We start from the raw sequence: 13,690 nt of genomic DNA, 5'->3' as shown, positions 1-13,690 counted from the left end.
ACTTTCCGGAGAGGGCGGTTCTATCCACTTGGCTGAGCCACTTTTCCTGACTCAGTGTCCTTAATAATCGTTGTATCTAATAATCACCAAACTGAGCGGACACTTGGCGCCTAGAGCGCTCAGCAGAGCACACACACTCTGCTAGGCCCCGTGGGCTGTGGACAGCACGTATGGAGAAGTAGAAGGAAGCCACAGGGGTCTAAAACTGTGTTTCTCAGGGGTTCAGGATCTTCAGGTGCCCGATTCACTTGGAACCTGTCAAAGAGCAGATAGGTCCTGAGCTAAACCCACTGAATCACACGTGGGGTTGATTCAAATAAATACTTAAATTCGAGAAGCTTTGTCCTAGAGAGCAGGGCCAGCATTCTGGCTAAGAAATGATAGGCGTGGTACTGAAAGGCCAAGAGAAAGAAGGTGAAAGAGCCAGGAAGGGCTTGGGGGAAGTGAGTCTAGAGGTGGACTTGGAGAAAAACAGAATTTGAATTAGCAAAGACCTGGGGAGCCCTTTAAGAGGCTGGGGGAGGGTGGAGGGCAAGGAAGAGGGAGTCACAGAAGCTGGTGAGAGGAGAGGGTGTTCAGTGGCTATATACCAGACCCTCTCTTGCTAAGGGTGAAAGCCAAGCTACCAAGTACTTGGCCAACACTTATCCTTCAATGCACTTCTGCATGTTTTTATCATCTATAACATCTTTTCTTCTCCCAGTTTTTGCCCTGAGACGTTTTACAGTATCTTAACTTTCTTCTGCTATAGCACGTTTCCCATTGTATCTTAATCAGACTGTCATAAGTGCTTATATTCCACCACTGGACTATGCACTTTTCAGAAAATGGCAAATACCATAGTCCACATTTATGTATCCTTTCCCGGCACACAGTAGGGGGGTAGAGCATTTTCACTTAATAACTATTTAACACAGTACTTATTTATTCATTGAATATGGAAAAAAAACAGGTAAAATAGAACTAGTTAATGAACAACCTTGCAAACTTGGAATTTGTCCTTTGAGAAACCATTCTAGGTTCTCTATGAGGACAGTGGCATTAAATAATCAGAAGCAGGGTTCTGCAGAGTGGACAGCATGGCACAGAAACCATGGCAGGGAGTCCTTAAGACCGACACTGAAGGGAGTGTTAGGTGCCTGGTCTTAGTGGTGGCTATGGACAAGGAATGAGCTGAATCTTACTGCAGCTGAAGAATGGGATTTGTTGGCTGCTGGCTTGGGAGCAAAAGAGAGGCATCTCTTAGTTATGTAACTCCAAGGCTGGAAGAATGAAACGAATGATACTGGGAGAGCAGTAGACAAGTTGGGAGGGAATGCTGTTTTAGGGAAGGGGTGTGAAGAGAGGATGTGAGTTTCTCTTTGACACATTAAGCTTGAGGCGACATCCAAGGGAGACATCCAAGTGAATAGTTCTGAAGGCAGGTAGGCATACCAGGCTGAAGGCAGATGGAGGGATCTCGAGGTTGGAGATTTGAGAAGCTTTGGCCCACAGACAGAACCTAAAGCCAGGAGTCAGAGAAAGCCTGCTGAGGGAGGGTGTGGAGCCAAAGAGACAGGGATAGAGGAGATCCAAAGGGCACAGTGCCCCGTAAGCTGAAAGAGGATATGATTCCAAAGGACAGACATCTCTGCTTACATTACTCAAAAAAAAAGATGCAAATCCCCAAGGCCCTGAGATAGTCTGGCCCATAATGAGTTTGGTTCTTTTTTTTTTTTTTAATCCCCTTGGTTTTTGGTTTGTGTTATTGCCAGAAATTAAATCAGCAGCCAAAGATTCTGAGGAAGGACAGCTGAAAGTCAGGAATAATAACTTCATAATTGTAGGATCACATACAAATACCTAACTGTTTCCCTGCTTTACACATGGGATCTTGGTAACACAGCTACCATACAGACCCCCTTGCCCTATCAACTCCTCTGGATCACCTTCTGCCTGTGCACCTCCTTCACCTTTTCTCCGAGAGGACTTATTCTGCCACCACCTTCTCAAGACTTGATCTAAGACTGGAAGTCTCTCCTGGACCACTTCCTCTGTCTCTCAAACATCCTTCCAAACTCTCTGCCAGTTCTCCCCTTTTGAAGTCCCATTAGGGCTGTAGGAAATGGGCTTTATCCATCTGTCAGTCCCCACACTGCCCAGTACTTGTACTTGCATACTCTGTCTTGCTGACCCAGAGATGAGCCAGTCCCTCTTCCAGATAGAATGCCTGCCTGATACTATCAATTAAAATGATATTAGAAAGATCATCATTGCCTCCTATTGGAACATTAGCTTTTGGTCAAATTGTCCAAAAGAGCTGCTTCCAGTTGAGTCCACTATTTGTTCCAATTTCTATATCAGGCATGGACACAACTCACTTTTAATTGGCACACGTGTTAGTGTTCCAAGGTAATTGCCAGCACATTGACAGTTTATAGGAATTAATTGCAAGGATGTTTATTTCTCCCAAAAGTTTACTCCCAAAAGATCATCATGATGCAATTTGATGCTCTCATTGCTTAGTTTTCCTCCTTGTTCAATATTTATATCAATGATGTGCCCTTTTTGTGTCATTTCATTCCATTTTATTTCTGCCATTGCTTAAGAATGACAGGGCTTTCCAGTTCTCATGAGGCATAAAAAAGCACAGACATTGGATTCAGCAAACCTGAGTTGGAATCCTGCCTTCCCCCTTACCTGACCTTTTGACAGTCCATGACCTCTCTGGGCTTTTCTTTTCCTCAAATTCAAAATCAAGAGACTTTCCCTTGGGTTGTGATGTTCTACAAATCTCAAGGCGGTAGTTCTCAAACTTGAATGAATTTTGAACTCATCTGGGGAGTTTTAAAGAATATCCATCCCCAGATCCTAGTCCCAAGATTCTGATGTAGTTGGTCTACAGCATGGCCTGGGCCTGGACCCAGCTTAAAACCTCTCCAGGTGATGTGGGCAATCAAGTTGAACTCCATTGCCTTAGGAAAGAATTAAGCAAGATGAGGCTCTAATTCAGAGTCACATACCTCATTGAGCCATTTCTGCTGCCAGGCAAGATCATGCATTTTAAGTTCACTGCCCTCTGAATTCTAGAGTAATTTTCTCACTCATGTGCTAGCCAGACTATTTGCAAACACACATGAGAACAAATGAAAAGGATAAACCTCTGATCCAGAAGATCATTACCAATCCTTTCTGGGCCAACTGGAACACAGTGCAAGGCACAACTTCCTGATCATTCTGTGAGACAAATATCATAGTCCTCTGTGCTTTGTAAAGACAGCTGCAAATGGATAGGGAGCAAAATCCTGAGATAATTAGGAACTCTTGATTAAATCAGCCAAAACAGCTGGAAACCTTTCCTTAGAAACACTATCATTTTAAACAATTAGAGGAAAGCATTATCTCTTATTGTTACTTACTAAAATGCTAGCTAGCTTTAGCATTTAACACAGAATGTAGTGGAGCTGCTAAAAGGAGAGGAAAAAAAATACCCTTTTAAATATAGCGGCATTCTCGGTGATGAGTCCTTTATAAGACTTTTATGACAACTGGAATCAAATCTTATTTATCGCTGTATCTCCTATATATGGAACATATTAGATGCTTAGTAACTATTTGAGGGAGAAGACAGGGAGGGAACGGAGAGATAAACATAAAGGACATAAAGACAAGAAGCAAACAGGTAAATCAAAGAATGGAAGAGGCTTTTTATGGTAGATTGGAAATAATAGCCTCAATTTCTTCGCCCGGCTATATCCACACTCTTGAAGTTGACCCCTCCCAAAAGAAGTACACTTTCTCCATTTCAGAATCTGGGCTGGCCATGCAACTTTGGCCAATAAGACAGTGGCAAACATTGTGCAAGCAGAGACTTAGAAAATGTGAAGACTGGGCTCCCTTTTGGAGGAAAGGCCCCAATCATCCCAACCCTTCCAAATGAGACTACCATAAATTAGGCAGAACCAAGAGATCCACCAGTTCAGCAAAGATCCAAGAGTGAGTCTAGCCGAGACCAATATAAGACCACCCCACTGAGACCAGGCCCAATTGTCAACCCACAGGAACGTGAGCTAAAGAGTTATTTTAAGCCACTTATTTTAAGTTTAGGGGTGGCTAGTTAGGCACTCCATAATCACGATTACTAGTTACCCTGCAACTGTAGCTAGCTACTCTCTATTGTATAAAAATCATTATGGGGGTGCCTGGGCGGCTCACTTGGTTAAACATCCAACTCTTGATTTTGGCTCAGGTCATGATCCCAGGGTCATGGGATCGAGTCCTGCCTGGGCTCTGCGCTCAATGGAGAGTCTGTTTGAGATTCTCTTTCTCCCTCTGCTCCCAACCCCACCCTGCTGTGCTCTCTCCCCTCTCTCTTTCAAATAAATAAATCTTTAAAAAAAATCATTATAGGAGGTATAATTTTTCAAGATCTTAGTTTGTGCCAAGTAGCATGCTAAGTACCTTATGTGCCTTTTCTGACATTATCCTCACAAAAACTGAGTAGATGAATAGCCCCATCTTTTTACCATGAGGAGCTTAGATTAAAGTCAGGCTAAGTGGCCCTGGAATTGGAACGCAGGTTTGTCGGCCCCCACACCCGAACTCCCAACTATAGACAGTACAGAGAGTCAACTAACTACCGAATCAGGGGGCTGGACAGGAGACGGTATGTTTAGATTAAGTGGGGCTGGCAACAGTTGTCTCTGTTCCAGTTTGCCTTTCAGAAAGAATTGTAAAACCCTTCAAAAGAGGAATTACGTTTTCCAACCATTTCAAAGACTCATAAGAAAGTCAATAGGGTTTTGTGGGTTTTTTTTAAAGATTTTATTTATTTGAAAGAGAGCACGCATGAGAGCAAACCCAGAGCTGCAGAGGGAGAGGGAGAAACAGAGGGAGATGGAGAGCTGGAGCCCAGGACCCCGGGATCATGACCTGAGCCAAAGGCAGAGGCTTAACAGGCTGAGCCACCCAGGCGCCCCAAAAGTCAATAGGTTTTCTATCTTTTCTCCTTTCATAGGCTGGAAACTGACTTGCAATTATAACCAGGTGCAAGAGTGCATGAACACCTGGCTCCAGGGGTCCCGAACAGACCAGTTCCAGCCACTAACAACATCCAAAGGCCGAGAGACAGCGGTGCTACAACTAGAAAGGGATTTCTTTCAGTGAGGCCTAAACCAGGAAGACAGTGGACTAACATCTCAAAGACTGTCTCCAAAGTGCCAAAAATACTTTCAGGTTTATAGAAGGAAAATGTGGGACAAAGGTCTGTGGGTCCCGGCAGGTGGGCAGTGGAGGTCACGTTGATCATTGTCTGGGGGTCACAGGGAGTCTTGCTGGATCAGGGAAGTCCTTTTTGTTTGAGGGGGTAGTTTCAGTTCCCATCACAAGATGCTTTGTCCGTGGTGTCTTTTGCCTGAGTTAAGAGATAAGCCAAACAGAATAAGAAAGGTTGAGGTCAAAATGGAGGGAGAAGTCCTCTTTCACAAATACCATATAGTTGTCAGATTTCCTCTTGTTTGAGAAGATGGAAATAAATGGTGACAGTTGAATATTGTTTTCAAATAAGTGAAACTAAGCTTTAAAATATGGCATAAAATGGGACCTGCGATGCTTGTGAACTTCCTTCCTGTGAGAAATCTTTGTGCATAAGTTGTGTCATCCCAGACTTTTATGTAGCTACTGAGAGTGAGAAAGGCAGAGACATCTGCCTATGAAATTTGTCTCAAATAAGGTAACAGAGTTGCAGTGAGATAATATCACCACTGATTGAGCTTACCTTGAATCTTGAATGGGGCGAGGGGTAGTTAGTCATAAAGCCAGAATTTTGTGCCTTTGAAGCAGAAACCCAGTTGCAGCCAAACCCTGTTTATATCCAATGAAATGAGGGAGGGGAGTGGCAGACCTGCTTGGAAATAATGGAAAGGATAGAAGGAAGGAAGGAGTGAAGGAAGGAAGGAGGGAAGGAAAGAAAACATCTCACAAGCAGGTGGCTAAAAGCAGTTGTGTAACACCGGAATGTTGTGTAACACTTTATAGGAGAATAAAGGGACTATATTTTGGTTAACACTTTGAGTGGTCTGTAGGTCTCGGATTTTCAACTACAGTATGTATTTATTTTACAAGAGCAACAATTAGGGGCGCCTGGGTGGCTCAGTTGGTTGAGCGTCTGACTCTTGATCTCAGCTCAGGTCTCGATCTTGGGATTGTAAGTTTGAGCCCCACGCTGGGCATGGAACCTAGTTAAAAAAAATACATAAGTAAATAAGTAAAGTAAATAAAAGAGCAAGAATTAGGCCTAACCCAGCATTTTCAGTACTACTTTCAGGGGGAGGGGCCATGGGAAATTTCCTCACATCAACAAGCAATTCTATGGATACCAACTGGGTTTCCTACAATTCAGCTCAATTCCGACACTACCTGGAGATAGTGACAGTTTCCATGGGTTAAGAGCTCAGTCCTACCAGGCTGCTCCCCAGAGCGCACCGTCCCCGGCTACAGACGCCAGTCACCAGTGGCAAGCCTGGGCTGTTACCTGTGCTTCTGCCTGACAGGGAAATTCAAGAGACTCCATGAAATACTGCTTTTTCTGCTCCTTTTCCTGCTTCTGTTCTTGCTAGGACCCACACTTCTGCCTTATGCATGCATTACAGAGCAGATAATGTCCTCCTTGTCAAGGTCAAGGCTTAATGACGTCTTTGGAGTCTTCCAGCACAACGGATAACATCTAAGGGTGACTGGGTGGGGTCCTCATGAACTTTCCAACACCACTGCGTCATAGAGACCCCTGGCTCCTAGGCACAAGTGACTTATGGAGAACACCTAAGCACTGGTCTCATTCTTGGATGTGTGAGATGACACGTGCACCAGACCACAAGCAAAGAGGAGACTCGGCTCTCTACTCCTTTCCCTCCTGAGTCTCCCAGATGCTCTACATTCTATGCCTTCAAAAAACTCTGCTCTCACTTCTTCTCAGCTCACATTTGATTTCTATCTTGTGCAAAGCCAAGGACCCTCTTGGCTGGTCCTGCGGGGTCCCTTTTGGGTCCTGGGCCTTGGCCTGCCTGCATCATGACCCCTTCTTGGCAACTCAATTCAACTGACCAACTGGCTATAAATCAGAAGTTCCCATGATCCCCTCCTTTGGCTTAATTTGCTAGAGTGGCTCATAGAACTCAGAGAAACATTTTATTGACAGCTCACTGGTTTACTATAAAAGAATATAACTCAGGAATGGCCAGTTGGAAGAAATGCATAAGGCAAAGTTTGGAGAAAGGGCTCAGAGCTGCCTTCTCTAGGCACACCACCACTTCCCCCAAATCTCCACGTGTTCACCAACCTAGAAGATCCCCAATCCCTGCCCTTTTGGGTTTCTATGGAAGCTTCGTTACACAAGTATGGTTGATTAACTCATTGGTCACCCATCATTGAGCTTAACTCCACCCTCTCTGCCCTCCCTGGAGGTGGGGAGGGGGGACTGAAAGTTTCAACCCTCTAATCACATGGTTGGTTCTCTTGGCAACCAGCCCCCACCCTTAGGTTATTTGGGGCTTTCCAAAAGTCACCTTATTGACATAATAAAATACATATTTATCTCATTCATCACAGGAAACTCCAAAGATTTTAGGAGCTGTGAGCCAGGGACCATAGACAACCACCAAATAGAATATACTGGTCATCTGAATGACCAAATACATATATTTTTTATAAATCAAAGTATCACACCAGAGAAATAAATTCCCTATATTTTTGGCTAATGCCAAAAACTCAAACTACCATGCTATATCCAAAACATGCACTAAGCTAATACAGCAGTTCTGGGAGCATCGGAGATAGCAAATATATCCTACTGTGGAGGTATCTAATGCGAGATTGAGAAATGTTCAGGGCTCACAGATTCAAGCTAAGAAATTAGAGCACCAGATTTGCTCAATTCTAAGATTTACGTTTTTTGCTTTTGAATGTTTCTGGAATAAGGATCCACCTGATGTTTGATGTCAGCTGTGACTGGCCCGCCTTGGAAGGAGAGGTATAAGTTTCTGCCTTAACCAAGTAGATCCTAGACAATTGTTTCAGCATTAACTGCATTAATAGGACTGCATGCAGTTGAATTTTAATGTGAATTTGTATACCTAGCTGTTGCTTAAATGAGCTCAAAAGGACTAGACTAGAATATAGCATTAAAACAAAAGCTATTATGTGTGCAGGTAATAAAACTAAAAACAGTAGAAATGGCCTATCTCCTCAAGTAGATCATATGTCTATTTAGAATATGGATAATAACAGCAATGAGAATTTTCAAAGCTAGAAGAATTAGTGTGATGAAATCATGCACCAAGCTATCATTCATCATCCACAGTTCCATTTGTAAATGTTTCCAACTGGTTCTGAGACAAACTGTTTTACTTTCAGTAAGAGGAAATTCAACTAACCAAAAATTAAATAACACACACGCACACACGATACTATTGATGAAGGGTCATTGAGCTCAGTGGTCAAGAAAAATTCTTGAGACATTTTATCGTGCAAAAAAGTTTTTTTTTATTACAGCTTGAGGACAGGACCCATGGACAGAAATGATTGCACTGGGACTGTGAGGAGTGACTGATTGTACAGGGTTTTTTATCTTATGAAGGGGAAGATTAGGTTAAGTCTCGGGAAAATTGAGTATGTAGGTTCCTGGCAGTCTGGCTATTATCAAGATTGTGTTTTTCTTGTAAATCATTAAGACAGTGCCAAACTGATAGTGTTTCATGTCCTCCATGACTGTGATCTTTATCAGTTGACCATTTGTTTTTTCCTTCCTTTGTTCCTTGGCAGTCATGAGTGCCTGAGAAATATCACACATATCCCACTCCCACCTTGGGGAGGGATATATGGAGTGTCAGTTTGCCTTTTGCCCTCAGCTTGCCTTTTGTTGTCTTATCACTATGAACTTAATCAGATAGTGAATATAGCTAAAATTCTTGCATACTTTGATTAGCCTCAAAACACTACTATCGAAAGCGAAAGTTGCAATAGAGGCCAAGATCAAGTTCATGAAAATCAGCATGTCTTCATGATTATCCACATAGCTGTTGAAAGACAAATGTGATTCAAAAGAACTTTTGGGTGCTGAATGTGAAGGCTTAAAGTCAAACTTAGATTGTGAAATTAATGGGAAAGTACACTATAATATATGGATAAATAAATATATGCTCTATTGATTGATTTTTAAAATAAAGTACCTTCATTGAGTTTCTTGTTTCTCCCCAAAACACTATGATTAAGTCAATCAGTTATCTTGCAATTGATGACATTTTACAATTGAAGAAATGCAATACATGAAAATATATATATATAAGGTATATTAAAGACAAAAGTTTTATTGGGCTGGGGCACCTGGCTGGCTCAATAGGTAGAGCATGTGACTCTTGATCTTGGGGTCACCAGTTCAAGCCCCACATTGGGCACAGAGCCTACTTAAAAAAAAAAGTTTTATTGGGCCAAATATAGGAAAAGCAAAAAAGCAAATTTATCACCTAATTGATAGAATTGTGGATCTTAGAACTACTGCTCAATTAAATACCTGCTCAATACAAGACAATTTGTTGGATTAAAAAACCTATATCTACAACTAAGCATATCTGATTTGGAAGTATCAGAAAGCATTTTAATCTAGTTTAAACACATACACACAAAGAAGGAATTTATTATGAGAATTTATTATGAGAATATAAGGGTAAGCGTAAGATGCAGGAAGCTCAAAATGCAATTAAAAGGAAAGTCATCAGGATCATGGAAAGTAATGTGTCTTCCTCATGGCTCTCTCTTGCCCATCTCTCTGAAGACTGATTATTTTGCTCTGCAGCTCACACAACTACAGATGGTCATTCCATAGCTCTTGAATTTTATTATTTTCTGTACTCAAAAATGCCAGCAACTCATGTTGAAATCTTCTCTGTTCATTCTAGTTCCAAATTCCCAGGACAATATGATCGGTGCAGGTTTGAGTCAGGGATACTTCTTGTTTCAATCAACTGTAGCCATTAACACAAATGGTACATCAGTGTACATGTTTGCTATGGTAATGCTACACAACACAGCACCCCAATCTCAGAGGCGTAACACAACAGCCATGCATATTTCTCATGAGTTTTTGGGTCAACTGGATGGGTCTACTAATCTGGGTCAAGCTTGACTGGATTTGGCTAGTTGGATCTATGCATATGTGGTCAGCTGGTGGGTTAGGATGCCCTCGTCTGAGACAATTTGGATCTGATCTACACAGTCTCTCATCCTCCAAATAGGCTAGCTTAGGCTTATTCACATAACAGTGACAGAGTTCTGAGAGAGAAAGTGCTAAGGTGCAAACACTTTCTCAAGCCTTGGCCTGAGTCCAGTTTACTACCACCCAATTGGCCAAAACAAGTCATGTGACAGAGCCCAGTTTTAGAGTGACACAAGCTACAATGTTACAGGGAAAGGTGGTGGATACAGGGAAGCCATTAATTGAGACTCTCAATGCAATTAATTTACCACAGATGGACAGTACATACCTCACTGCTGAGGACCACACCCGTGGGTAAAAGGCACAGCTAAGATGATGATTGTGAGTTAGGCCACTAAGTCTCAACACAGACTAATCTAACACTGTATGTCACTGAAGACTCATAGTCTTCCTATGAGATAGGAAACCGAGGCATGGTGGTGTCAGGGCCAGGATTCTACACTATTAACTTAAAGAGAATTTTAGCCAGCGTAGGAAATGATTGGCAATGGTACATAGAAAGAGGGGAATCAAAGAGGCATGTTTGGTAGATTCATATAAAATCATCTTAGGGAAAGAGGACCCAGACTCAAAGATTCAAATACACTTTGGGTGACCTTTTGCAAAGTTGGGGCATTGCTTCCACCTATCTATTCCCTCCCTTCCCCCAACCATTAGGGACTTTTTCCAAGTAAGTCACTACGCTGTTCAACAATTGAAGCACATACCTAATTCTCTTGGCCCCAGTCCTGAGGTTCACTGAGCATTCTTGGTTTGGTTTCTCATCTATATTTGCTACAAGGAAGAATGCACTGATAAGGCCAGTGCAAACTCCTGGCCTTCCTGACAGTTGTTTTTCCTACCATGTGGACATTTGATTTATATACTTCAATCTCTCATGATTGTAGTTAGGGTGAGTAAATAGGCCAGGGAACACCAAGTCATGCCACATCACTGCTTTATTTTTGGATAAATTAGAAACTGGTATTACATGATCTCATCCCCCTGGCCACCACTAACTGAACAAGACTTTAACTTATTCATTGTTGCATGCATTCGTTCATTTAAAAAAATGTATTCAGTACTTACTATATGCCAAGCCTCCAATAGGTGCTGGGATAGACACAACCAACCATCACTAATTTATGGTGATTACAGGGTAGTAGGGTAGACAGTAAATAAGTACATGAGCAAATATCTAATTATGAATTGTGTGAACTACTGTAAAGCAATTATTGTCCTGTGATAAAAAGAAATAGGAGTAAGGAAGAGGAGGTCTGCGAATCAGATAGAGGAGCTGGAGAAGACCTCTCCATTGGCTTACCAAAGTCCAGGAAGTGGGTGGGTGTGGTTCATTGCAGGTGCAGGCTATAAAAGGAGGCACTCTTCATAGAGGACTTGACAACAATAACAAAAAAAAAATTAAAAGTGTGTTTGCTAAAAAAAACAAAAACAAAACAACTTGGTCAGTCAACTTCCAACTTTTGATTTTGGCTTGGGTCATGATTTTAGGGTCATGAGATCCAGACCCTCATTAGGCTCTGCACTGCGTGGAGCCTGCTTAAGAGTCTCTCCCTCCCTCTCCCTCTGTCCCTTCCCCAACTTGAGTTCATGCAAGTGATCTCTCTCTCTCTCTCTCAAAGTGTGTTTGCTTTTATTATTATCATGTACCAGCTATTATAAACAATGTCAGTAATAAAATACTCTCTGAAAAAGTTTTTTGTTGATTCTAATCAATTTCTATGGTTACTGGGAGTTCTAATAATTTATATGCAACCTGTGACTACTGTGAGTTCTAATAGTTTATATGTAATTAGCACATTTTTATTGCTTATCCTTTAATAAGCATAATATTCAATATAGAATACCTTTAAGAACTACCAGTTATAGAAATGGACCTCCATACATATGGACACAGTTATACACATTCATTCTGAGGGTGGGTTCAGAGTGATTCTGAATTACGTGAGCTAGCTTCTGGTTCAATTACCACCCCCAAATCCGTGGTAAAACACATCTCCGCAATCAAATAGTGAAATTGAATTGAATGATAGCACCATGATGGTGAAAACTAAGAAATCGTTCGAGGGATTTCAATTCTAAGTGACATCTTGGAGTTTTTATTTGTGTTTAAATTTTAAAACAGTGAATTGTGAACTCTGCTACATAATAGTGTTTGAAAGTGCACATTTCAGTTGGTACGTGAACTGTTTTAGTGATTTTGAATGATATTTTATTTTTAAAGGTCCTTTTTATATTATTTGCTTTATTTTTCCAAAATATTTTATTTACCTTTTTAAAGATTTATTGATTTCTTGTTTTAGAGAGAGAGAGAGAGAGAGAGAGAGAGAGTGAGCATGCATGGGGTGGGAAGGACAGAGGGAGAGAGAGCATCTCAAGCAGACTCCCCGATGAGCACGGAGCCTGACGACACAGGGCTCGATCTCACGACCCTGAGATCAATATCTGAGCTGAAATCAAGAGTCAGATGCTTAACCAACTGAGCCAGTCAGGCATCCCTAAAGATTTTATTTTTAAATAATCTCTATACTCAACATGGGGCTCAAAATCACAACCCCAAGATCGAGTTGTACACTCTACCGACTGAGCCAGCCAGGTGTCCCTTAAATTAAAAGTTAAAAAAAATCAGTCAACATTTTATTTTATTTCATTGATTATTAGATTATTAGTAAAAGTGTTTTTGTTATATAGATAAAGATTGTTCAGAAATGATCAGCTCCAGGGGGACACGCTGGAGCCACTGGGTTTCTCTGAAGTGATCATCTCTCCAAGAGGAAGGTAAAGTTCAGGAGGACAAAGGTGGGGGCTTCTAGGTCTGGCTTCCCTAACCATGTGAAGTTTTCCACTCCAACTGTCAACCTCAAAAATTTGGGGTTTGCTTTTTTAAGGAAGATGGTGATCTCTGTTTCACAGAAGTCTCTAATGAGGAAAGGAATACGTCCTTGAGTTTGGTGATTAGTGATCATTATTAGGGGTGGAGAGAGCATTTTTACCTGAGCAGTTTAGAAAGTGAAGAAAATACAAAGTGGAGAGGCAAGAAGTCTACAGGAATAGGCATTTAACAACAGAATGAGGAGGAATCTACTCTCCCCAAGATGGGATTATCTGGCCCAAAACCCTAGTGATTCATGAAACATGGCAAATGAAATTCCCCATTTTGCTATTAAGCTTAGTTTCAAACTAATCGTCCAAAACCACAGTGAAGTTTGTACACTTTTAAATGGTACCAGAAAAGACAAGCTTGGCGGGATGCAGAGGTAGGAGCATAAGGGACCGTGCAATGACTCAGGTAAACAAACACAGCATGAAGAATGAGCTGTGGAGGAAAAGGAGAGAGAAAAATGTCATTGATTTTGTTAATATGGTTTTTCATTCACCATGGAGGTAAAGTAATACAATTTTATGTAACTAAACAGGTGCCCGAGTTTACACATTTAATAAGTC

Source organism: Ailuropoda melanoleuca, chromosome 9 (genome assembly GCF_002007445.2).
Source record: "Ailuropoda melanoleuca isolate Jingjing chromosome 9, ASM200744v2, whole genome shotgun sequence".
Taxonomy (NCBI): domain Eukaryota; kingdom Metazoa; phylum Chordata; class Mammalia; order Carnivora; family Ursidae; genus Ailuropoda; species Ailuropoda melanoleuca.
The sequence above is the reverse complement of the archived record's forward strand: the minus strand, read 5'-3'. Positions refer to the sequence as shown.